At 38.9% G+C, this 26,818-nt stretch overlaps 1 protein-coding gene across 39 annotated transcripts in view; it reads left to right on the forward strand.

The window, feature by feature from the left end:
- RAB40AL (RAB40A like) overlaps nt 1–26,818 on the forward strand; it is a 257,934-nt gene that overhangs the window by 108,166 nt on the left and 122,950 nt on the right. For 23 of the 39 annotated variants that reach the window (XR_012430017.1, XR_012430016.1, XR_012430022.1 and 20 more), the window contains 2 exons: nt 7,317–7,480; nt 26,313–26,423. The gene's annotated coding sequence lies outside the window, so the exon portion shown is untranslated. Of the gene's footprint in view, nt 1–937; nt 1,114–7,316; nt 7,481–26,312; nt 26,424–26,818 lie in introns of all 39 variants that reach the window. The other 16 variants (XR_012430010.1, XR_012430015.1, XM_074029553.1 and 13 more) reach the window with 2 other exon arrangements.

Below are 26,818 nucleotides of genomic sequence, written 5' to 3' on the forward strand. Positions count from 1 at the left end.
CGTCTCTCCCAGAAGAAATACCTGTTGTCTGACTGAGCCCCTGTCTGCCATCTTAAAAGACAGTTCACATGGTTCCCATTCGAAGGTCTCTTGGCCCTAGGGGAAGGATTTCACTTCCATCATCATTATCCTCATCATCACCAAGAGGGGTTGTTGAGTGAGCATCCATGAGGGAGTGTAAAATGACTAATCCCTAAGCCTTGGTGGCTCATCATTCACAGAAGTCCCCGAGTACATGCAATGTTTCTTAACTTTCTTTCATTATTAGGATCCAAAGGAGGCTTTTTAGACATTCATTTTTTTCCTCATTAGCTCCTTCCTGCCTAGAACATGAAATTTTAATAGCACCGATATAGTGTAAACTGTTTGTGTGCTGTGTGGTTCATTGTAGTGCCACAAACCATTGTAACGTCTACCATCTTCCTACCCTCCAGAATCAATTTTCAGCCCCTTGGGGACAATATCTCCTCTGTTGAGAATGCATGGATATTGTGATGATGGTAAAAGCTGTAACTTCATTCCTGTCCCTTACTTGATGTATGACACTGGAATCCTTTCTTAGCCTCTGTCAGCCTGTTGTTGGTCATCTGTAAAAGGAACTCACAATGTCTTCCTCACAGAACTGTTCTGTGGGGTAAATTGGAAATCCTGTACAGAGCAGATGGCACCTAGTAGGACTTCAACAAATGTTTGTCCTGGCCCACCTTTTCTTTTCCTCTCAGAGAAATGATGACTGTCACCTAATCCAAACAGCATAACTGCCACAAAGACCACCAGGAAATGGAGCAGGAAGAAGTAGAACATGATGAATGAAGCACCAGGGCCATTTCTGTGTTGCAGGAGAACTTTGCTGAAGGATTGAGGGAGACTGAAGAAGCTCATTGAACCATTTTCTTTAATTCCTTGTCATTTTCTGCTGCCTTGTTTGATCTTCTAGATTGATATTGGAAAAGCAGTTTCCCATTGAGTCTCAAATGAAAAGAGAGTGCAGATGAAGAGGAGGTAGGAGTCACAAGCCCTTGACCTTCATACTAGACCCATTACCACCTACAGTACCTTGCAGTGGGATTTCATCTGCACTATCAGCTTCTTCAAAGAGAGAGAGGTTGTTGAGTGAGTACACATAAGGGAACAATCCTAGCAACATAAAAAACTACAAGTGTTAAAGTCCTAGACGGTCATCATCTCTAAAACGAGACCAGGTGTTGTCCTTTGAGGAGACTAAGAGTTGCATCCCCACTCCTGATCATTACTAGATGCCTCTGCAAAATTGATTTTCCATCAGTGAGTCTGAGTTGGTCATCTGTAAGCTAGAAATAATGATGCCTTCCTCACAGACTTCTTGTGAGAGAATTGCACAAGGCATACAATTGTTTCCATACTTTTAGCTAAGTTAGTGCTGTTATCCAGCTTTTCATTCTCTAAAGATAATGTTTCTGAGATTTCTCTAATAAGATGACCTTGGGATTGTTTTGATATGACTAGACATGTTGTGACCATGCTTGTATACCTTTTCTGGTGCAACACACATGCTTCTCTCTATAGTCCGTGATTAAGAGAGTAGCAGCTGATGGGGGCCTCATTTTGTTTTCTCATAGATGTTGCCGAATGTCTCTGCAAAGAGGTTGTACCAATTTGTTCTTCCCCATTAGTGTATGAAGTTCTTTTCACCTACATTTTCCATTTAAATGGGATGTAGTATAAACACACACTATCAGTCATCAGGGTTTATTTCTAAACTCAGTAATTATTCTATGATATATTCTGAGGCATAAATGTAAACTGTGTCATTTATTTGAAAACGTGATAGAAAAAAAAAGGAATCTAACATTATAACACCAGGATATCAGATCAGCAAATACTTAAAAAGTCTTGTGAAACTTATCATTTGTTCAGATCTCTAAAGCAGGTGCTCTCTTATAGTTGGTTGGGATACATATTAATAAAAAGATTATACAGTTCAATTAGACAGTATAGCAATGTTAAATTTTCATGCTTTTTGAGGAAACAGTTACACTTTTGGGAATTTAGCCTCCTGGTATAGCAGGAAGAGCTCTGGCAGTCATCACTCATCTGTCCACATGACTCAGGAAGCTGCCCATTTTCCTAGCTGACTCAGAGCCTTCAAGTCCCCTCTTCCTGAGGCATTGTTTTACAATGTAGGTTTTACTATTATTTAGGATAGTGAGGCCAAGGGATCAGGATACAACTGCCATTAAGGAGATAGTTTGTTACTCGAAATTTCCAAGAGGAGGCACTCTCCATTCCACATAAGTCCACTCAGAGTCCACCAATTTAGGCGGGAGGTAAACGTGGCAAAAGCCTTTATTGTGGTTTTCTGTGGTAAATGACAGACAAGGCAGGGTAATTAGGCTTAGGACTGACTACTCGGAATAATTTCAGCAGGTTCTGTGGTGCAGGGGCTGTCCTAAGTTGTCTGGAATTGTTACCGGAAAGAGGCCCTGATCCAGACCCCAAGAGAAGGTTCTTGGATCTCACTCAGGAAAGAATTTGGGGCAAGTCCGTAGAGTAAAGTGGAAGCAAGTTTATTAAGAAAGTAAAAGAATAAAAGAATGGCTATTCCATAGGCAGAGCAGCCCCGAGGGCTGCTGGTTGCCCATTTTTATGGGTATTTCTTGATTATATGCTAAACACTGGAGTGGATTATTCATGAGTTTTCCAGAAAGGTGTGGGCAGTTCCCAGAACTGAAGGTTTCTCCTCATTTCAGACCATATAGGGTAACTTCCTGATGTTGTCATAGCATTTGTAAACTATCATGGTGCTGATGGGAGTGTCTTTTAGCATGCTAATGCATTATAACTAGCACTTAATGAGCAGTGTGGACGACCAGAGGTCACTTTCATAGCCATTTTGGTTTTGTTGGGTTTTAGCTGGCTTTTTTACTGCAACCTGTTTTATCAGCAAGGTCTTCATGACCTCCTATCTCATCCTGTGACTAAGAATGCCTTGACCTTCTGGGAATACAGCCTAGTAGGTCTCAGTCTTATTTTACTTAGCTCCTATTCAAAATAGAGTTTCTCTGGTTCAAATGCCTCTGACAGAATCAGGCTCTGATATGATTAGGGGAGGGTACTATTGGCCTGGAATGTAAGAGCCCAGTAGAGGAAGTGTGAGTGTGTATGTGTAGTTGCTCTGGATTAATTAGTTTGAATATAAAATGTGTGCTCCTTAGGTGAGTTTTTTGTTAGGACTGGGAATTAGCTAACCCTGGAAGGAGCAGTCCCTCCCCAGTTAGCAAGGCCTCAGATGCCAGAGCATCAAGCATACAAGAAATAGGAAAAAAATGCCACCACTGTTATCTATCCTTTGATCCAAACAGAAAAATCTGCCTCACGCTGGATACCCACTCCGGGTGGACCATCCAGGAGCCACTCCAAGCTTTGATATGGAGCAGTTCTCAGGTTCCTACTCCTAGAGCGACCTGTAGACCTCTGACGTCATTCCTGTCTGGGAGAAATCTCTCTTCCTCTCCCTTCTCTGTGTCCTCAGAGGTCCTCCCTTTCCTACAAGATAATAAGCAGCCCAATCCTTTCTTTAAGTTTTCATAAAAGATGGAAGAAATACTGGCTTCATGTGTGAAGCTTCTGCTTCTAGCTCTGCCACAAACCATTCCTGAAGCAAGGGGAAGGGTCACCAAACTTGGATCCTTTCTGGAAATGCCACCAGCACCCCAGGGTGCCCACATTGACAGATTCTATTCCTGGCTCTAGCAGTAGGCCTGGTGAGCAATGTCTTTGCCATCCTTCTCTGGTAAGGAATATGTGCTTTGTAGTCACATCCATCTGTGGAGAGAGAATAGCAATACCTCACTAGCAGGGCTGTTGTGTGGGTTAATTCCAACTACTAACGTGAAGAATGTAGCACTAGGCTTGGCTAAAAATCGGCTTCGTAAATATTAGCTGTCTTTCCTCTTTGGGGCCAAAAGTTCATATGACTCCTAACCTGCCCCCTCACCCAAGCTTCCTTAACCAAATTGCAGGTCAGAATCACTTTGGGATCCCTTTCTAAACCCTCACCTGAAACTCTTTTGTTGGTGAAATAGGACTTCTGTATTGAAGGCCATTCAAGTTATGAAGTTGTAATAATGTGGGCCTCAAAAAATATATACACCAATTTGGCACCAACATGTATCCAAGTGTTCATTGCCCCTTTATTCCACAAACACCAGGTGTTACCAGCTTTTGTCTTTTTTGTGTGTGTGTGTGACAATCTGATCTGCTTGTTTTTGCCAGACCTTTCCCATTGGAAGAATCATGTCAGATGGTCATTAAACTTACGGATTCACAGGGTCACCCCTTAGACTTTCCAGATTTAAAACAAAACAAAACAAAACAGTATGACTAGTTGAATTTGAACTTCAGATAAGCAAAATTATATACACTAAAACATTCAGATTTACCTAGATGTGCTGTGTTTTATCTTTCTATGCTTCCCATGGAAGACTCTGTATTAAGCCAAGGTGCTCTACACAGTAGCCCCTGCTGAGCTGCCAGCAGATGCCAGCATCAGTCATCCATGTCAGTGAGCTTTTTTGGAAGTCCCAGGATGCATTCGTCTGTATTCAGATGATTGCAGTCCCTGGTGATAGATACCACATTGAGCAAAAATCATCCAGCGGAGCCTAGTGAACACACAAAATCCTGAGAGATAATAAATGGCTATTGTTTGGGACGTTTTGTTAAGTAGAAATGAATATCCAAAACATGTGGATTTGGTGAACTTTCCCTCTTTTTCTCTAATCTATTATACTGGAATTTGTAGAGATTCTGTTAGCCTTAAAGCCTTGGTAGGACTTTGTTAGAAATTTTGCCATAATCTGCATATGAGTTTATGTGTGGGTATTGAATTATGAACATTTCCTTAATTCCTTCTTGAAGTGATTTTTCAAGGGAAAATTTCACAATATATGATTTTCAACCTGCTCTTGGAATTTAGAATCTAATTCAAATCTCCCTCCATAAAAGGAGCTTCCACTGCAATTACTCATTTTAAGGAATTCAGAGGCTGTTACTACATGCTACTCCCAAGCCATATGGAAAATCTTATCTTCAGCAGGTTGCTTGATGAATATGCTATTGAGACAAGGGATATCTACCACTTGTGAACTGTTTTTCAAAGAAGGTGTCCTGAGATACTTTCTCCTGCTACAGGGATAGCCCTTGGCAAGGAGATTACTTTCCTTGGGTACGCATAATCAGGGCTCCTCAGGAGACAGCACGTGGTTAACTGTTCATTGCACTCCTTGACCTTTGTGACTGTCCCAATGCAGCACTGCTGGATGGACTAATCTGTCCAGTTCTGGGGTTCATTCATAGAAAGCCCATGTGACAGTAAATCTAAGTCATATTGTCCAATATCACTTTTATGAGGAATAAGGTCAATGTATTATGCTTATTAGTTTTTTGTGATTTTTTTTTTTAGTTGGTTTAGAGTTCAGACTAAGAGCAGGAAGGTATTTTGGGGGCTTCTTAAACACGAAAGCATTGTAAAGCAAGACCGTAGAAAGAGTTGAGGAGCCAGTGAGGCACAGAAAGGGGAGTAGAGCTGTAGGCCTGTTGTAAGACCCATCCCTGAGGACAGAGCAGAATGATTGCCCAGAAGGGCAGCTTACTATTTAGAGTTTTGAAGGGAGAGGACCTGGGTTGAACAACCCATTTCTCCTTTCAGATTTACCAATCAGTTAAGTCATTCCTGTGATAGAGAAGGAGTGAGTGAGTGTATAGAGAGGCTACATGTTTGTTTGTTTGTTTGTTTTTCATGGATGTCTCTTCACATGGAAAAAGTATCAAAAATGTAAGATAAAAATTTTCCAGGGTAACCCAATGTATTATTGAATTGACTAGATGTCTGCCTACTAAATGATTATATTATTATAGGCCTGCTTCCATGAAATAAATGTGAGATTCCTTAAATGACATTTTATGGTATTTTAGATCATTTAGATCATTTTAATCATAAATATGATTATAGATAGTCTCTAGTTTTCCGCCACAGATGACTAACCACTTAGCATGATGTGTGAGTTTTACAAGTTCACTCTCAGAGGGCTAGTTCATCACCAAGAGCCCTGGGGTACCTCCTGGGTCTCTGGATACTGGTGATACTCCTCTACTGTCACTTTTAAACAAATAAAATTTTTGACCACAGGGACCTGCTTTCGTCTACCAAACTGGGCAGAGTTCCCCCAATTGCCTGGGTCCCAGCCTAGTTCCTCTAGTGAGTATGCTTTCGCAAGTGGTGGTCTAAAGTGTGAAGGTATTTTGCTTTCAGCTATAGGCAAAGAAACTATGCAAAGGCTTGTGAGATATAGAGGACAAGTCAATGCATCACAGTTGCCATGGAAACCTGAAGTTATTATGGGGCTTCTGCATCTTTTAATAGAGCAGAAGACCTAGAAGAATATGGCTATGAGAGCAAGGTCCTACCTTCAGGTGTCTGGGACTCAGCTGAGGGTGTGGGTGCCCCATGGTGGGGGCTGAACTGCCCTGGGATGAATGAGAGAGATATAGGGCTCTTTCTCACCCCAGTGAGTGTTGCGTATTCCTCCAGGGTGTCCTGTAGCTACTTTCCACATAAAGGCCAGACGTGGGAGGATGAGACTGATAATGACTCTCTTTGACCTCAGCTTCCTCCTCTGTAAAATGGGGATAAGAATGCTCACATACGGCCGGGCGTGGTGGCTCACGCCTGTAATCCCAGCACTTTGGGAGGCCAAGGCGGGAGGATCACAAGGTCAGGAGATCGAGACCATCCTGGCTAACACAGTGAAACCCCGTCTCTACTAAAAATACAAAAAAATTAGCCAGGCGTGGTGGCGGGTGCCTGTAGTCCCAGCTACTCGGGAGGCTGAGGCAGGAGAATGGTGTGAATCCAGGAGGCAGAGCTTGCAGTGAGCTGAGATCACGCCACTGCACTCCAGCCTGGGCAACAAAGCAAGACTCTGTCTCAAAAAAAAAAAAAAAAAAAAGAATGCTCACATACAGGATTGCTGCAACCAGGATTGTAATAACACAAATGCAAGCCCATAGCCCTGTGGTTATTGCAGAATCAGGAATGCCTGTGTGAGTTGAGGTCACTTCTCATTCTTTTTCAATTTTGTTGTTAGAAGATAGATGAGGAAAGGAGAAGAAAAAGGTCCTAGTGAGAAACCCACTGATGACCCTTCTAATTGTTATGATCACTGCCCAATTGTATCAGTGTCATTGTTCACTAACCCAGTGCCTAGCATGGTGCCAGGCACATAATTACTCTAAGAAAGCACAGTGATTGCTGGATTCTTTCTCTCCTTGTGCAGCTCTTCATGTGGATGTCTGAGCTCCTATCAGGTGTCTGAAAGAGGCAGATTCTGAGGATTTGGGTCATGATGGCTGCCAAAGCTTCTACGCCTGACTTAAAGGGCAACAATCCTAGGAGACCACCAGCACTTACATCCCTGGTAGGACATGACACCTGCTTATGGTGAGTTCATAGATCTGAACAAAAGCATGTGGTGGAATAGCTCCTGTGAGGTTCACAAAATAGCCTAAAAGTAAAGAAGCTACTTTCATCTCATCACTGGGGAAGACAGCAGGGGGAATTTCCTTTCATCAGCAGCTGCATGCTTTGAAGTAGCCCTTGACACCCATCTAAGTGATGCCTGCTTTGAAAGCAATGAATTACCCACACTGAAGAAAGAACTTGATCTTAATATGCACTTGTAGTAAATACAAATTTTTTTCTGACTGTATAAGTCCTTCCCATGTATCTCCCAGTTGGGGGTTGAACTATGCAGTTGGTTGGAAGGTGTTCCTAGCAGTTTGATTCATGTATTAATATTTCTCCTTGCAGTCTATCAGCTTTAGCCTCATTTTACATTTTTTTAAAGACTTTAAATCAGAAAAACAAAAATTGAGGGAATTCCACATGAATTTTAATATCAGCTTGTTAATTTCTAGAAAAAAATTTATGCTAGTATTTTGACTGGGATTCCATTGAAAGCACAGATCATTTTGGGGAGAACAGCCATCATAACAAAACTGAGTCATCCAACTCAAGAAAGGAAGAAAAGGCCTAGAGACAATCTACAGGTCAACTCTAGAAAGATCAATCTATAACAGAATAGAATAGTTATAGTACTTCCAATTTTATATTTGTGGTTAGAATTGAATCAGTTGAATTGTGTTTTTCTTCCTCACGTGATGAATCATGAGTTCTTTGGTGGTGAGAGCGAGGGAGACAGCATGTGGATACATCAGTGTATGTACATGCACATATGTATATGTTTATATCACTGAAGTTGTGATGAGTATCTATTGTTAGGAACACTTAAGGAGTGTTAATGTGGTCATGTCAGTCTCTTTCAATTCTTTGCACATTTTATGAACCAAATCAGAGTGATTATTCTTTGCTTTTTTTCCACCTTTCCTTGGCCAGCATGGTTACCATGGTGACTCATTGACCACTGTGGGATTTTGTGCAGACTGAGAGCATCCATGTATGATTCTCATCTGAATCACTCAGACACAGTGGTCTGTCCACCAGACATAGTATTAGCCTTTGATCTTATATGCAATTGTTCACTTCTAAAGGGCTTAGAAGAAACTTGCTTTGCTTCTCTGAGGTTACATTACATAACATAAGAGGACACTAAGTAACTTAAAAGAAAAAGAAATGGGTTGTTGATATTCTTCTTCCTCAAATTTTATCAGGAGGTTAGAAGAAATATTACTGGAATCATACAGCATGCACTCTCTTGTATCTGGCTCCCTTCAGTCAACATAATGTGTGTGAGATTAATGTGTATTGCTGTTTGTAGTTGTAGATTATTCATTCTCATTGCTGTAAAGTATTATATTGTTTGGATATTTCATAATATAGTTACCTGTTATAAAAACTTGGGTATTTTCCAGTTTTTGACTTATCATGAGTAATGATCATATGAACATTTTTGTTTGTATCAAATAGATGGACATATATTTTCATCTCTCTTGGGTGTATACCAAAAAATAGCATTCCTGAGTCATAGGGTATGTCCGTATGTGGCTCCGTAGAGACCACCAAGCAGTTTTTACAGCGTCTTTTTTTTCAATCTATATTCCCACCAGCAGTGTGTGAGAGTTTCACTTAATCCATATCCTCACCAACACTTGATATTTTCCATCTTTTCCACTTTTGTTGTTCTGGTAAGGTTCTCCTCCTGGTTTTAATTGTAATTTCTCCAAAGTGTTAAGTCCCTTTTAATTCAAAGAAGGTCTGTCCTTTTTTTCAACCTTCTACCTTAGTCAGAGTTCTCCAACAAAACAGAACTACTCATAAATATATGTGTATATATACTCGTATATATGTATGTATATATGTGTATATATTTATATATACACACACACACAGAGACATTGCAGAGATGTTACAGGTTCAGTTGTAGACCACTGCAATAAAGCAAATACCATAGTAAGCAAGTCACATGAATTTTATGGTTTCCCACTGCATATAAAAGTTACATTTATACTACTATAGTCTATTAAATATGCAATAGCATTATGTCTATAAAAATAGTGTACTTACCTTAATTTAAAAATACTTTATTGCTAAAAACTGCTAACAATCATCTGAGCCTTCAGTGAATCATTATCTTTTTGTTGGTGGAGGGCCTTGATGCCGTTGATGGCTAACAGATCAGGGTGGTGGTTGCTGAAAGTTGGCATAGTTCTAATAATTTCTTAAGATAAGACAACGATGAAGTTTGCTGCATCCATTGACTCTTCCTTTCACAAAAGATTTTTCCGTAAGCATGTGATACTATTTGATAGCATTTTACCCAGAGTTGAAGTTATTTCAAAATTAAAGTCAATCTTCTCAAACCCTGCCACTGCTTTATCAAGTTTATGTAATATTCTAAACCTTTTGTTGTTATTTGAATGATGTTCACTGCATATTCACCAGAAGTAGATTCCATCTCAAGCAACCACTTTCTTTACTCATCCAGAAGAAAAAACTCCTTATCTGTTCAAATTTGATCATGAGATTGCAGCAATTCCATCACATCTTCAGGCTCTACTTTAATTCTAGATCTCTTGCTGTTTCCATCACATCTGCAGTTATTCTTCCACTGAGGTCTTGAACCCCTCAGAGTCATCCATGAGGATTGGAATCAACTTCTTCCAAATTCTTTTTAATGTTGATATTTTGACCTCTTCCTCTGAATCACAATGTTCACAAAGTCATGTAAAATGATGAATTCTTTCTAGAAGATTTTTCCATTTACTTTGCCTGGGTCTACCAGAGGAATCACTGAGCAGTAGGCCTCAATAGTGGGCTGAAAGTATTCAGTAAACCATGCTATAAACAGGGGTGCTGTCATTTAGGCTTGTTGTTTTATTTCTAGAACGCAAGCAGAGTATATTTAGCATAATTTTTAAGGGCCCTAGGATATTCAGAACATTGGCTTCAATTTTAAGTCACCAGCTTTATTAGCCCCTAAAAAAAAGAGTCAGTCTGTCCTTGAAGCCTTGAAACCAGGCATTGTTTTCTACTTTCTAGCTATGAAAGTTCTACATGGCATCTTCTTCCACTATAAAACTGTTTTCTCTACATTGAAAATACTTTGTTTAGTATAGCAACCCTCATCAATTATTTTACCTATGTCTCTGGATAATTTGCTGTAGCTTCTACATGAGCACATGCTACTTCACCTTGCACTTTCATGTTGTGGAGATGGGTTCTTTCCTTAAACCTCAAGAACCAACCTTTGCTGGCTCCAACTTTTCTTCTGGCTACACTTTTCTTCTGCTGCTTCCTCATGTTTCTTAGCCTTCATAGAATTGAATAGAGTCAGAGCCTTGCTCTGGATTAGGCTTTGGCTTAAGGGAATGTTGTGGCTGATTTGATCTTCTATCCAGGTCACTAAAACTTTCTCCTTATCAGCAATAAGGCTGTTTTGCATTCTTTTCATTCATGTGTTCACTAGAGGAGAACTTTTAATCTCCTTGAAAAACATTTACTTTGTGTTCACAACCTGGCTGTTTGGTGCAAGAGGCCTAGCTTTTGGCCTGTCTCGACTTTTGACATGCCTTGCTCACTCAGTGTAATCATTGCTAGCTTTCGATTTAAAGTGATAGACATGGGACTCGTCCTTTCACCTGAACATTCAAAGCCATTGTAGGGTTAATATAATAGCCTAATTGCAATATTGTTGTGTCTCAGGGAATAGGGAGGCCTGAGGACAGGGAGAGAGACCAAGAAACAGCCAGTTAGTGAAGCAGTCAGAGCACATACATGTATCAATTAAGTTAGTCATCTTAGATGGGTGTAGTTTGTAGTGCCTGCCCCAAAACAATTACAACAGTAACATCAAGGACCACTGTTCAAAGATCACCACAACAGCTATTACAATAATAATGAAAAAGTTTGAAATATTGTGAGTATTACCAAAATATGACAGAGACACAAAGTGAACACATGCTATTGGAAAAATGGTGCTAATAGACACACTTGATGCAAGGTTGCCACAAAACTTCTGTTTGTAAAAGAACATGAAATATCTGTGAAGTGCAATAAAGCAAAGTACAGTAATATGCCTGTATGTGTATACACATACACACAAGCACACACACATATGTACACACACACACACACACATACACACAGAGGGTCCTTATTACGGAGTTACATTCCAGTAAACCTATCCTAAGTTGAAAATATCATAAGTCAAAAATGCACTTAATACACCTAACCTACTGAACATCACAGCTTAACCTAATTAACCTAATTTGCTTTAAACACACTCAGAACCCCTACATTAGCCTACACCTGGGCAAAATCATTCAATACAAAGTCTATTTTATAATAAAATATTGAATATCTTGTGTAATTTATTGAATACTGTACAGAAAGTGAAAAACAGTTGTATGAGTACTCAAAGTACAGTTTCTACTGGATGCATATCACTTTTGTGCCACCATAATGTTGAAAAATTGTAAGTTGAGCCATAGTGATAAAGATTTATTATAAGTAATTGGCTCATGTAATTATGAAGGCTGAGATTTGTCAACATCTGCAGTAGGCAAACTTGATTTCCAGGAGAGCCTATGGTATAGTTCCTATTCAAAACTGAAGGTCTGAGAATCAGGAGAGCAGGAGAGTTAATGTTGTAAATTCCAGGCCAAAAGGCTGCTGGCTAGAAACACAAGAAAAGGTGATTTGAATTCATGTCCAAAAGCAGGAAAAGACCAATGTTTCAGTTCAGGAAATGAGGCAGAGAAATTCCTCCTGGTCAGCCTTTTTGTTCTGTTCACATCTTCAATTGATTGGACGAGGCCCATGCACATTAGAGAAGGCAAACTGCTTTACTCAGTTCACCCATCTGAATGTTAATCTCATCCAGAGACACCATCAAAGACACACCAAGAATAACTTTTTTTTTTTTTTAAGACAAGATCTCACTCTGTTGCCCAGGCTGGAGTGCAGTGGCACCATCTCAGCTCACTGCAAACTCCACCTCCCAGGTTCAAGCAATTCTCCTGCCTCAGCCACCTCAGTAGCTGGGATTACAGGCGTGTGCCACCACACCTGGATAATTTTTGTGTTTTTAGTAGAGACAGGGTTTTGCTGTTGGCCCGGCTGGTCTTGAACTCCTGGCCTTAAGTGACCTGCCTACCTCGGCCTTTCAAAGTGCTGGGATTACAGGCATGAGCCACCGTGCCCAGCCCAGAATAATGTTTGACAAAACATCTGGGCCCTTTGTTGCTCAGTCAAGTTGACACATAAAATTAACCATCACACATTCCAATTTATTTGCTTAAGATATTTTGCCCTGTGGAGTTTACTTTGTGGATTTTGCTGACTTATATCCTTATTGTGTTGTGTATTATATTCCACTGGCAACTTCTTTTCCTTTAAATTTGTATTAGATTTAGAGTCTTGATCCAATTCAGATTTCTTGGCAGAAGTACCTAATATGTGGTGGTGTTTATTCCTATAGCATTATACCAGGAGGAGGCTCATTGTATCTAGTTGTCTCTCCTTTGATCACTAGGTTCAAAAGTTGTTAGATTTACTGACTATAAAAATTTCCATCTGCATTATACCTCAAGTATTTTGCAGCCTCTAAAGATTGTTGTATAAATCCACATTTCATTAAAAGTTGTAGCAGGGTGATGTTCTAATTCTATTTTTGGCATTTATTAGCTTGAATTATTCTATAAAAGAAACATCCTGTCATCAACTATAGGTTAGTATGGTATGCATAGGAAAATAAGATGAATGTTTAATTCTTTTGTTGTATTTCTACTTTTCAAAATAATGGGTTGTTCTCCTAGGATTCTTCAAAGGGGAGCAATGAGTTGATTTTGTTTTGTTTTGTTCTGTTCTATTATTATTTTAAAGTGTTTTCATAAACTCCAGATGTTTCTGTATTTGATGTGTTTTAACCTATTGCAGTATTTTTATTGATGTTCAGATTTTTCTATCTTTGTGAATGGAAGCTCCTTTAGCTCAACTTATTCTTGACATGGTTTTGAGTATGTTAGTTTGGTCTAGACTCTTCTGGTACCATTCCTACCCCAGACCTGGAGTCAGACATTTTTCCAAGGGAGTCTGGTTCTTTTTCGTGGGAAATGTGTTAGAGGTCTCATTCTTGGTACTAGAGTTGTCCATTACTATTGGGTCATTATTACTTATCCTTTTCAGTGCTTGAAACCATTAAGTATGTGTTATATTTTGAGATGATACACATGATTGTCTTTAATCCTGGGCTGCTCTTCTATCCCTTTATGCATAATCATTTTTATCAATGTTTGTTTTGGCCTTCTAATTTTAAAATTATAAGCAAATACATTATTTTCTCCTATTTTATGGTTTAAAAGTAGGCTACTCTACTTCAGTGGAGTCCAATACGATTTCTGCAGAGATAAAAAGAGTCTATGTCTACACTGTTCACCACAGTAGCCACTAGGTCCCTGTGGTTGTTGAACACTCAAAATGTGGTGATTGTGATTGAAGAACTGAATTATTAATTGCATCTAAATTTAATCAACCTAAATTTAAATAGCCATGTGTGGCTAATGTCTACCATAATAAACAGCAACAGCTCAAACATATTTCTGCACCTCATTTTTTCCACTTAAGAATATATTCTAGAGATCAGTACATAGCAGTATAGAGAAGGAGTCCTTGCTTTTTATTGCTGCATAGTATTCTAGGATACAGATGTACCTTAGATTATTCAATAAATCCCTTATTGGTGGACATTTGTTTTATTTCTAATCTCCTGCTGTTATGATTTGTTCTGCCAGTAATGGCCTTGTGTTTCTGCCATTTGGTCTTTTTTCATTGTGTTTTTGGGATAGATTCTTAGAAGAAAGATTGCTGGTACCAAGATAAAATACCTACGTGTAATAAAATAGAAGATTTGAAACAGAGTGTATCTGGAAATGTAGCTGCAGAAAGTGACCTGAGGACTTTTCATTCTTTTTATTCCACATGATTTTTGGTTTCTTTCTTTCTTTCTAGGGTGACATGGGTAAAGGAATTTCTTTAGTTTTTGTTATTTTATTTTATTTTCCTTTTCATTTCTTTTGTATTTGTACAATACTAGTTATTTACTTTTTTCAAAATTTCCACGTTTTTGGGGAACAGGTGGTATTTGGTTACATGAGTAAGTTCTTTAGTGGTATTTTGTGAGATTTTGGTGCACCTATCACCTGAGCAGTATACACTGAACCCAACTTGTAAACTTTTATCCCTCACTTCCTTCCTACCCTTTCCCCCTGAGTCCCCACATTCCATTGTGTCATTCTTTGCAACCTCCTATCTTGGCTGCCACTTATGAGTGAGAACATACGATGTTTGGTTTTACATTCCTGAGTTACTTCACTAACAATAATAATCTCCAATCTCATACAGGTTGCTGGAAATGCCATTAATTCATTCCTTTTTATGGCTGAGTAGTATTCCATCACATATATAGATATATACCACAGTTTCCTTATCTACTCATTGATTGATGGGCATTTGGGTTGGTTCCACATTTTTGCAATTGCAAATTGTTCTGCTATAAATGTGTGGGTACAAGTATCTTTTTTGTATAATGACTTCTTTTTCTCTGGGTGGATACCCAGTAGTGGGATTGCTGGATCAAATGGTAGTTCTACTTTTGGTTCTTTAAGGAATCTCCACACTGTTTTCCATAGTGGTTGTACTAGTTTACATTCCTACCAGCAGTGTAGAAGGGTTTCCTTTTCACTGCATCTACACCAACATCTTTTTTTTTTTTAATTTTTTGATTATGGCTATTCTTGCAGGAGTATGGTGATATTCCATTGTGGTTTTTATTTGTATTTCCCTGATGATTAATGATGTTGAGCTTTTCTTCATATTTGTTGGCCATTTGTATATCTTCTTTTGAGTATTGTCTATTCATGTCCTTGGCCCACTTTTTGATGGGTTTGTTTGGTTTTTTTTCTTGTTAATTTGTTTGAGTTTGTTGTAAGCTGTGGATATTAGTCCTTTATCAGATGTATGGATTGTGAAGATTTTCTCCCACTCTGTGAGTTGTCTGTTTACTCTGCTGACTGTTCCTTTTGCCATGCAAAAGCTCTTTAGTTTAATTAAGTCCCAGCAATTTATCTTTGTTTTTATTGCATTTGCTTTTGGTTTCTTATCATGAAATCCTTGCCTAAGCCAATACCTAGAATGGTTTTTCTGATGTTATCTTCTAGAATTTTTATAGTTTCAGGTCTTAGATTTAAGTTCTTGATCCATCTCTAGTTGATTTTTTATAAGATGAGAGATGAGGATCCAGTTTCATCATTCTACATGTGGCTTGCCAATTATCCCACCACCATTTGTTGAATAGGGTGTCCTTTTCCTGCTTGATGTTTTTGTTTGCTTTGTCGAAGATCAGTTGGCTCTAAGTATTTGGTTTTGTTTCTGGGTTCTCTATTCTGTTATATTAGTCTATGTACCTATTTTTATACCAGTACCATGCTGTTTTGGTGACTATGGCCTTATAGTATAGTTTGAAATAAGGTAATGTAATGCCTCCAGATTTGTTCTTTTTGCCTAATCTTGCTTTGGCTATACAGGCTCTTTTTTGGTTCCATGTGAATTTTAGCATTGTTTTTGCTAGTTCTGTGAAGAATGATGGTGGTATTTTGATAGGAATTGCATTGAATTTGTAGATTGCTTTTGGCAGTATGGTCATTTTCACAATATTGATTGTACTCATCCATGAGCATAGGATGTGTATCCATTTGTTTGTGTCATCTATGATTTCTTTCAGCAGTGTTCTGTAGTTTTCCTTGTAGAGGACTTTTACCTCCTTGATTAGGTGTATTCCTAAGTATTTTATTTTATTTTTTTGCAGCTATTGTAAAAAGGAGTTGAGTTCTTGATTTGATTCTCAGCTTGGTTGCTGTTGGTGTATAGGAGAGCTACTGATTTCTGTATATTAATTTTGTATCTGGAAACTTTGCTGAATTAGTTTATCAGTCCTAGGAGCTTTTTGGAGGAGTCTTCAGGGTTTTCTAGGTATACAGTCATATCAGCAAACAGCGACAGTTTGACTTCCTCTTTACCAATGTGGATCCCCTTTATTTCTGTCTCTTGTCTGATTTCTCTGGTTAGGACTTCTACTACTGTGTTGAATAGGAGTGGTGAGAGTGGACATCCTTGTGTTGTTCCAGTTCTCAGAGGGAATGCTTTTAACTTTTCCCCATTCAGTATTATGTTGGCTGTGGGTTTGTCATAGATTGTTTTTATTACATTGAGTTATGTCCCTTATATGCCAGTTTTTCTGAGATTTTTAATCATAAAGGGATGTTGGATTTTGTCAAATGCTTTTTCTGTGTCTATTGAGATGGTCATGTGATTTTTGTTTTTAAATTTGTTTATGTGGTATATCACATTTATGACTTGTGTATGTTAAACCATCCCTGCATCCCTGGTATGAAACCTACTTGATCATGGTGGATTTTCTTTTTGATATGTTGTTGGATTCAGTTCACTAGTATTTTGTTGATGATTTTTTTTCTTTTCTTTTTTTTTTTTTTTGAGATGGAGTCTCACTCTGTTGCCCAGGCTAGAGTACAGTAGTGTGATCTCGGCTCACTCCAGCCTCCGCCACCTCCCAGGTTCAAGCGATCCCATATCAGCCTCCCAAGTAGCTAGGATTACAAGTGCGTGCCACCACACCTGGCTACTTTTTGTATTTTTAGTAGAGACGGGGTTTCACCATGTACGCCAGGCTGGTCTCAAACACCTGACCTCAAGTGATCCACCTGCCTTGGCCTCCCAAAGTGCTGGGATTACAGGCATGAGCCATCACGCCTGGCCAAGGATTTTTACATCTGTGTTCATCAGGGATATTGGTCTGTAGTTTTCTTTTTTGTTATGTCCTTCCCTGGTTTTGGTATTAAGGTGATACTGGCTTTGCAGAATGGTTTAGGGAGGATTCCCTCTTTCTCTGTTTTTTGGAATAGTGTCAATAGGATTGGTACCAATTCTTCTTTGAATGTCTGATAGAATTCAGCTATGAATCCATCTGGTCCTGGACTTTTTTTGTTGGCAATTTTTAAATTACAGTTTCAATCTCGCTGCTTGTTATTAGTCTATTCAGAGATTCTATATCTTCCTGGTTTAATCTAGGAGGGTTGTATATTTCCAGGAATTTATCCATCTCCCCTTGTTTATCTAGTTTATTTCTGTAAAGGTGTTCATATTAGCCTTCAATTATCTTTTATATTTCTGTGGTGTCAGTTGTAATATCTCCTGTTTTGTTTCTAATTGAGCTTATTTGGATTTTCTCTCTTCTTTTCTTGGTTAATCTTGCTAATGGTCTATCAATTTTATTTATCTTTTCAAAGAACCGCCTTTCTGTTTCATTTATCTTTTGTATTGATTTTCTTAGTTTTAATTTTATTTAGTTCTGCACTGATCTTGGTTGTTTCCTTTCTTCTGCTGGGTTTGAGGTTGGTTTGTTCTTGTTTCTCTGATTCCTGGAGGCGTGACCTTAGATTGTCTGTTTGTGCTCTTTCAGACTTTTTGACATAGGTGTTTAGGGCTATGAACTTTACTCTTAGCATCACCTCTGCTGTATCCCAGAGGTTTTGATAGGCTATGTCACTATTGTTGTTCAGTTTGAAGATTTTTAAATTTCCATCTTGATTTCGTTTTTGACCCAGTGATCATTCGGGAGCAGGTTATTTAATTTCCATGTATTTGCATGGTTTTGAAGGTTCCTTTTGGAGTTGATTTTCAGTTTTATTCCACTGTGGTCTGAGAGAGTGCTTGATATAATTTCAATTTTCTTAAACTTATTGAGACTCGTTTTGTAGCCTATCATATGGTCTATCTTGGAGTTTATCTTGATCTACCTTGTGTTTTTTTAAATTGTATCTTTGTTTTGTAGGTCCTGTGAGATTTATGCTTTAAAGAGGTTCGTTTTGATGTGTTTCCAGAATTTGTTTCAAGATTTAGAGCTCCTTTTAGCATTTCTTGTAGTGTTGGCTTGGTAGTTTCAAATTCTCTGTTAAATAGAATGTATATTCTGTGGTTGTTAAATGGAATGTTCTGTAAATATATGTTAAGTTCATTTGTTCTCGGGTATAGTTTCAATCCATTGTTTGTTGACTTTCTGTCTTGATGACCTGTCTAATGCTGTCAATGGAGTATTGAAGTCCCCCACTATTATTGTGTTGCTCTCTATCTCATTTCTTAGATGTAGTAGTAATTGTTTTATAAATTTGGGAGCTCCAGTGTTAGGCGCGTATATCCTTAGGATTGTGATAGTTCCCTGTTGGGCAAGGCCTTTTATAGTTACATATTGTCCCTCTTTGTCTTTTGTAACTGCTGTTACTTTAGAGCTTTTTTTTTTTTTTTTTTTTTTTTTTTGGTCTGATATAAGAATAGCTACTCCTGCTCACTTTTGGTGTCCATTTGCATGGAATGTCTTTTTCCACCCCTTTACCTTAAGTTTATATGAGTCCTTATGTGTTAGGTTGGTCTTTTGAAGGCAGCAGATTGTTGGTTGGTGAATTCTTATCCATTCTGCAATTCTGTATCTTTTAAGTGAAGCATTTAGGCCATTTATATTCAAGATTAGTATTGAGATGTGAGGTACTATTCTATTCATCATGCTATTTTTTTCCTGTATACCTTGTGTTTTTTAAATTATATTTTTGTTTTATAGGTCCTGTGAGATTTATGCTTTAAAGAGGTTCTGTTTTGATGTGTTTCCAGGATTTGTTTCAAGATTTAAAGCTCCTTTTAGCATTTCTTGTAGTGCTGGCTTGGTAGTGTCAAATTCCCTCAGCATTTGTTCATCTGAAAAAGACTGTATCTTTCATTTATGAAGCTTAGTTTCACCAGATACAAAATTCTTGGCTGATAATTGTTTTGTTTAAGGAGGCTGAAGATAGGACCCTAATCCCTTCTAGCTTATAGGGTTTCTGCTGAGAAATCTGCTGTTAATCTGATAGGTTTTCCTTTATAGATTCCCTGACGCTTTTGCCTCACAGCTCTTGAGAGTCTTTCCTTCATCTTAACTTTAGGTGACATGAGGCCAATGTGCCTAGGCGATGATCTTTTTGCAATGAATTTCCTAGGTGTTATTTGAGCTTCTTGTATTTGGATGTCTAAGTCTAGCAAGACTTGGGAAGTTGTCCTCAATTATTCCCCCAAATATGTTTTCCAAACTTTTAGGTTTCTCTTCTTCCTCAGGAACATGGATTATTCTTAGGTTTAGTCTTTTAACATAATCCCAGACTTCTTGGAGACTTTGTTCATTTTTTTATTATTTTTTCTTTGTTTTTGTTGGATTGAGTTAATTCAAAAACCTTGTCTTTGCATTCTGAAGTTCCTTCTTCTGCTTGTTCGATTCTATTACTGAGAATTTTCAGAGCATTTTGCATTTCTGTAAGTGCGTCTATTATTTCCTGAAATAATTTCCTTTTGATTGTTTTTTATTTATGCTATCTGTTTCACTGAAGATTTCTCCCCTCGTTTCTTGTATCACTTTTTTTATTTCCTTAAATTGTACTTCACCTTTCTCTGGTGTCTCTTTGATTAGCTTAATAACTGACCTTCTGAATTCTTTTTCAGGTAAATCAGGGATTTCTTCTTGGTATGGATCCATTGCTGGTGAGCTAGTGTGATTTTTGGGGGTTGTTAAAGAACCTTATTTTGTCATATTACTAGAATTGTTTTTCTGGATCTTTCTCATTTAGGTAGGCTCTGTCAGAGGGAAGATCTAGGGCTCAAGGCTGCTGTTCAGATTCTTTCGTCCCATGGAGTGTTCTCTTGATGTAGTACTCTCTGCCTTTTCCTAGGGATATGGCTTCCTGAGAGCTGAGCTGTAGTGATTGTTATCTCTCTTCTGCATCTAGCCACCTAGCAGGTCTACCAGGCTCAGGCTGGAACTGGGGGTTGTCTGCACAGAGTCCTGTGAAGTGAACCATCTGCAGGTCTCTCAGCTGTGGATACCAGCACCTGCTCCAGTGGAGGTGGCAGGGGGCTAAAATGGATTCTGTGAGGGTTCTTGGTTTTGGTTGTTTAATGCAGTATTTTTTGCTGGTTGGCCTTCTGCCAGGAGGTGGTGCTTTGAAGAGAGCATCAGCTGTGGTAGTATAGGGAGGATCAGGTGGTGGGTGGGTCCCTAGAACTCCCAAGAATATATGCCCTTTGTCTTCAGCTACCAGTGTGGGTAGGGAAGGACCATCAAGTGGAGGCAGGGCTAGGCATGTCTGAGCTCAGACTCTCCTTGGGCAGGTCTTGCTGCAGCTGCTGTGGGGGATGGGAATGTGGTTCCTAGGTCAATGGAGTTAAATTCCCAGGAGGATTATGGCTGCCTCTGCTGTGTCATGCAGGTTGTCAGGGAAGTAGGGGAAAGCTGACAGTCACAGGCCTCACCCAGCTCCCATGCAACCCAAGAGGCTGGTCTCACTCCCACCGTAGTCCCCTCAACAGCACCGAGTGTGTTTCCAGGCAGTGGGTGAGCAGGGCTGAGAACTTGCCCCAGGCTACCAGTTGCTTCCCTGCCTGTGGCGTCTGCACACCAGATTCATGCCCTCCCCTGAATTCTGGCCAGGAGACTTCACATTCAGTTGGAATTGTTACAGAGTTCAACTGGAGGTTTCCTTCTCCCTGTGGTCTTTTCCCAGTAGCTCTGGTAGCCCTCCCCAAGGACCTCTGTGAGATAAGGCAGAAATGGCTTCCTAGGGGACCCAGGGAGCCCACAGGGTTTTTCCTCCTACTTCCTCTACCCCTGTATTTCACGAGGCTCTCTGAATTGACTCAGCTCCAGGTGAGGTCAGAATCTTCTTCCATGATCTAGACTTTCAGGTTCCCCAGTGAGGGTGTATGTTCGGGGTAGATGATCCCCCTTTCCCACTTCCACAGCTTGGGCACTCAACAGTATGTGGAGTGTCTCCTGGGTCCTGCAGGAAAAATCTCCTTATTTCAGAAGGTCTGTGGGTTCTCTCAGCTTTCCTGGTTTATTTCTGCAGTAGTTCTGGAGCAAAAGTACACGATGCGAGTCTCCATACACTGCTCTGCCTGTCCACTTGGGAGCTGCAATCTAGTCTTGCCTCCCATCCACCATGATCCCTCTGGAATTCTTATTGAGCCCCAAGAAGAAATAGTACAGAAGATCCAGGAATATTAATGGGCCAGCTGGACTGAAGATGAGAATCATTAACCTTGTGCCCTGGCTGCAAAACCCCTCAACTGACCACAGGTCTTTGAGAAAGTCCCTTCCCTTTGTTGGCCTCAGCCCAAACACAGAGGAGCACTCAGTGTAGAAACAGTGATTAGAGGTGTGGGCTTTGGGGTGAGAAGTTTCTGAATTTGACCCTGGGAACCATCACTTTTTGGTTGTATGATCTATAGTAAGCAATTTGTCTATTAATACTATATACCTTATAATTGTTAGCATATTTTATTATTATTATTCATTTCACCTATCAAAAGGGTGAATAATAGGAGTAGGAATACATGGCCAGGTATTACGTTTCATGAACCTATAATGAAATAACTGTTGGACAGAGTGTTTGATATATAGATTAAAGGAACTCTATAGAAATCTCAGGAGCAGACCCAAACATATAATATTATTCAATATGTTACATGTATACCATTTCCAATCAGATGTATTGTTCAAGAATTGAGGCTGGATCAACTGGTAAAGGGTTCATTGGGAAGCAAATTTGGGGCAAGGCATGGTGGTCCTGCCTGTGATCACAGAACTTTGGGAGGTCAAGGTGGGAAGATTCCTTGAGCCTGGGAGTTCAAGATGAGCCTGAGCAACCTAGTGAGATCCCATCTCTACAAAAAAAAATTAAAAATTAGGCAGGAGTGGTGGCACATGGCTGTAGTCCCAGCTACTCAGGATGCTGAGGTGGGAGGACTGCTTGGGCCCAGGAGGTCAAGTCTACAGTGAGCTGTGATCACACCACTGTACTACAGCCTGGATGACAGAGCAAGAACCTTCAAAAAAAAAGCAAAGTTGTATCATGTCTTTTACCTTGTAATTTAACCAGAATGCCTCATCCACATGTTAGTACTTAAGGTAAAAGGAAAACTAAAATAACAAAAAAGACAGGGTACTGAATTATATATATGGTATATTAATTATATGAGTTGCATATGTAGTGTATGTACAGTTCATGTGCATTACATGTATACACAAAAAAATCCCAAAGAACATAGCCCAATGTTAATTTCAACCATGATGGGATTGATTTTTTTTTTTTTTTTTTGACACAGAGTCTTGCCGTGTCACGCAGGCTAGAGTGCAGTGGCGTGATCTTGGATCACAGCAGCTTCTGCCTCCCGGGTTCAGTCGATTCTCCTGCCTTAGCCTCCCAAGTAGCTGGGATTACAGGTGTGAGACACCTGACATCCTGAGTAGCTGGGACTACAGCCATGTGCCACGACTCCTGCCTAATTTAAAAAAATTTTTTTATAGAGATGGGATCTCACTATGTTGTTCAGGCTCATCAACGTCTAGGAATCCTCCCACCTCGGCCTCCTAGAGTTCTGTGATCACAGGCAGGAGCCACCATGCCTTGCCCCAAATTTGCTTCCCAATGAACCCTTTACCAGTTGATCCAGCCTCAGTTCTTAAACAATGCATCTAATTGGAAATGGCATATATGTAACATATTGACCACTCAGCTAATTTTTTTTTTTTTTTTTTTTTTTTTGTATTTTTAGTACAGATGGGTATTGCTGTATTGGCCAGGCTGGTGGTCTCGAGCTCCTGGCTTCAAGTGATCCACCTGCCTCGGCCTCCCTAAGTGCTGGAATTACAGGCATGAGCCACTGCGCCCAGTCTATGATGGGACTGATATTTTTAACTTCTCCACTTGGCTCAATATTAAGCCTTTGCTGAGTATGGATTAGACTTATGAAAAAAAACACTATATCCCCTAAAACCTCTGCTACTTATGAAATATTTCAGATAAAGTGTATAGATAACTATAAAATTAATCCAGGTTAAGAAAAACTTTACTCCTCCATGGCCCTTTCTTCCCTCCTAGAGATAATCAATATCCAGAATGCGGTATTTATTCCACATATTTTTTATTACTTTACTATATATGAGAACATCCCTAGACAAAATATATATTTTTTTGCATATTTGTCTTCATACAACCCCACACACACGTTAATACTATAGGTGTTCTTGTCCTCCAACTAGCTAATTTAACGTCGTATGTCTATATGTACACACACACACACAAACTTGATTCTTATACTCAAGAGAGCATTGTGAGGAATTCAAGGAGAAACTCTCCTCCAGATCCCAGCACAGTTTTTGACACATTATTCACAGCACCAATGTTTGCTTCCTTCTCATCCCAACTCTGCTGAGATGTTATTTCTTTACATTCACTTCTAATTTTACCATTAAGTATTCTTTTCATCTGCATTCTTTTAGTTTACATTGTGGTGGTTTATCAGGCTTTCTGAATTGAATGTTTAACTCATTTATTTTCATTTTTATTGATATCGGTATTTAATGCTTTAAAATAGTCTCTGATAGCTACTCTAGCTAAATTCATACATGCTCTGTTTTCATTATGATTATATGCACCAAATTCTGCAATTTTAATCTATTTCCATTTGGGCGCAAGTTTTGTTTAACAGCCTCAGATAGAATCAGTTTTCATGAATGATCCATGTTTATATGAAAAGTAGGTGTGTTACCTAATATTAGGCTTCACAGTTTAGAATAAGTGTATCTGTAAGATCTACCCTTGGAATTATGTTGCTTAAGTCTTCTCTACAATTACTAAATTTTTCTCCACCTGAACGTTTTTGGATAACAGGAAATGTAGAATCATCTATTATTAAATGGTGTGCTTCTTCCTACTTCTCTTTGCACTACTGTAGTTTTTGTTCTATCAATATTTTTACCACATGACTGCATAAGTAAGTATTAATAGCTCCCATCTTCCTTGTGAATTGTAGCCTTTGGCTTTATCAACTGTGATTTTTTGTCTCTTTAAATCCATTTTAGTCTCAGTTTTTTTCTCTTAATTATCAAGATTGTAACCCTTATTTTCTTTATATTGTCAACTGCCTAGTGTATATTTATCCTTACATTTTTAACCTATATGAATACATTTGTTTTACGTGTATCACTGGGAAAAGCATAGCTTTGGATTTTGCTTCAATAGGCAATCTGAAATACTTTTATTTTAATAGATGAGTTAAGCCAATTTACTGTTATTGATATGATTGCTCATTTGTGTTCAATTCTGTTGTATTGCTTTTAAACACAAATTGTATAGTCTTTCACTAGTTCATATGTTTATTTGCTATCTATATTTATTTAGGATTTAGAATGGTTAATACATAATATCCTTGATATGGAAGAAGTCTTAATAATGAGGAGAGAAATCATCAAAAGATATGAACAGATAATTCGCATAAAATGCAATATACATAGTCACTAAACTTTCAAAAATATACCAAATTACAATAATTCTGCCTGCCATGGGCTGCCAGTGTGCACTAGAGGTATCTCATGTTTCATCTTATGGATGCCGCAGAGTAGAGGATTTTACTGTCATCTTTTACACTTATCACTTTTATTCTGACAGAATTAGAGCCATTCTGTATGTAAATTCATATGCTAGGTTTTAAGTGAGGAATTTTTTTTGCTCCATGCAAACATGGCTGTGGAGAAGTTTGACAATGGTGGTATGATAGTGCCCCCTCGTGACTGAAGCCTGAACTGCAGCTTGAACATCACAGTAGGAAAGTGGGAGGGAGGAGTTGTGGCCCAAGCCCGCCCTACAGAGTTTTCTAGAAGTCTGAGTGGAAAATTGGGTATTCCCAGTGTGTAGGAATACCGACAGCCTCCATTTAAAAAATGAAGCCCTTTACTATGTGGAAGAGAAAACTATGTCAGAATAATAAATATATTTTTTCAATGCTTTGAGACATATGGATAAATAGCTGGAGAACTGGGTAAGCTAAAATGGATGCCGATCTTTTATCATCTTCGTAACCCAAGTTTGCCCTTATTATAACCATTTTTTCATGGAAGTATACTTTAAAATACTTAAACACAAAATCTCACTTTTTTTTTTTTTTTGGACTGTGTATTTCATTGTGTGGATGCCCTCAAATTTATTTCACTAGTATTACAGCAATGAAAATTTAGTTCCCTTACCATTTCTATGACCAAAAATAATGTACTTAACGCCATGCTCACGTATATGCAAATACGTTTATAAGCATTTATTTATAAGTTCCTGAGTCATTTTAAAGCCCTTTGAACTATAACATTTTATATTAATAATGAATTCAAAATACTATTACTAATTTATATGACCTGTATCACAGTGTGAAAGTACCTGTTTCTGTACACATTAGAAATAATGAGAATGATTAATTTGGTGCACAAGAAGTCATGTCTCATCATTACTTTCATTATAACTCGTTTTCGTTGCCTTCTGGAATTCCATCCTATGGATGTGACATAATCAATTTTCACAACCTCATATTATTCAGACTGTCCTGATATTTCCTATTATCTACACTGTGTGGATGGCATCTTTTCAGACTCTGTGCACTGCTGAAGGGCACAGTTACGGGCACAGTTCCTGTGGCTATTTGCACTAGTGAGTTGAATGTGTCTTCCTTGAGTCCGGCAAGCTGTCTTAGGAGAAATACAACACAACATGATAAATGTCTCAGTTTGTGTGAGAGAGAGTGTGTGTGTGTATGTGTGTGTGTGCTGACAACCACATTTCCCTCTGCCCCTTCATGGGTTTGTGTCTCATTTGGTTTCTCTTCCCAAATTCAGGCCCAGAAGTGACAAAAGAGAATTATCAGGATGGCAGTCCTTATAACCAGATGCTTATGAACATTCTTCACTACATTCTGAAGATGAATTTCTACAAGGGAAATTGTTTATGTAAGTGGTGTGTACCCTTTGATATGTATTGACATAGTGGCACACATAGAGTTGTGCCATTTAGACTCCCCAAGGGGAGGCATGTGAGGTCAGCCACAGAGGAGTGAAGAAATTAGTTAATGCTGACATCCTATCACATAGGATGGGTTCTGGACTCTGTCATGGACCCGCTCTCAAGCCATTGCCATAATTGGAAGACATGGAAGTGATCAGATGCAATCAAATTTTGCACACAAGCACAACCTGATGTAGCAATGAGGGGAAGGGGGAAGAGGAATGATCATTGCTTGGAGTTACACAGGACAGAGGCAGCAGGGGTAGGACACAGGCACTCTTTTTTTCTTTTTTTTTTTTTTGCGACAGAGTCTCGCTCTGTTGCCAGGCTGGAGTGCAGT

Source organism: Macaca fascicularis, chromosome X, assembly GCF_037993035.2.
Source record: "Macaca fascicularis isolate 582-1 chromosome X, T2T-MFA8v1.1".
NCBI lineage: Eukaryota > Metazoa > Chordata > Mammalia > Primates > Cercopithecidae > Macaca > Macaca fascicularis.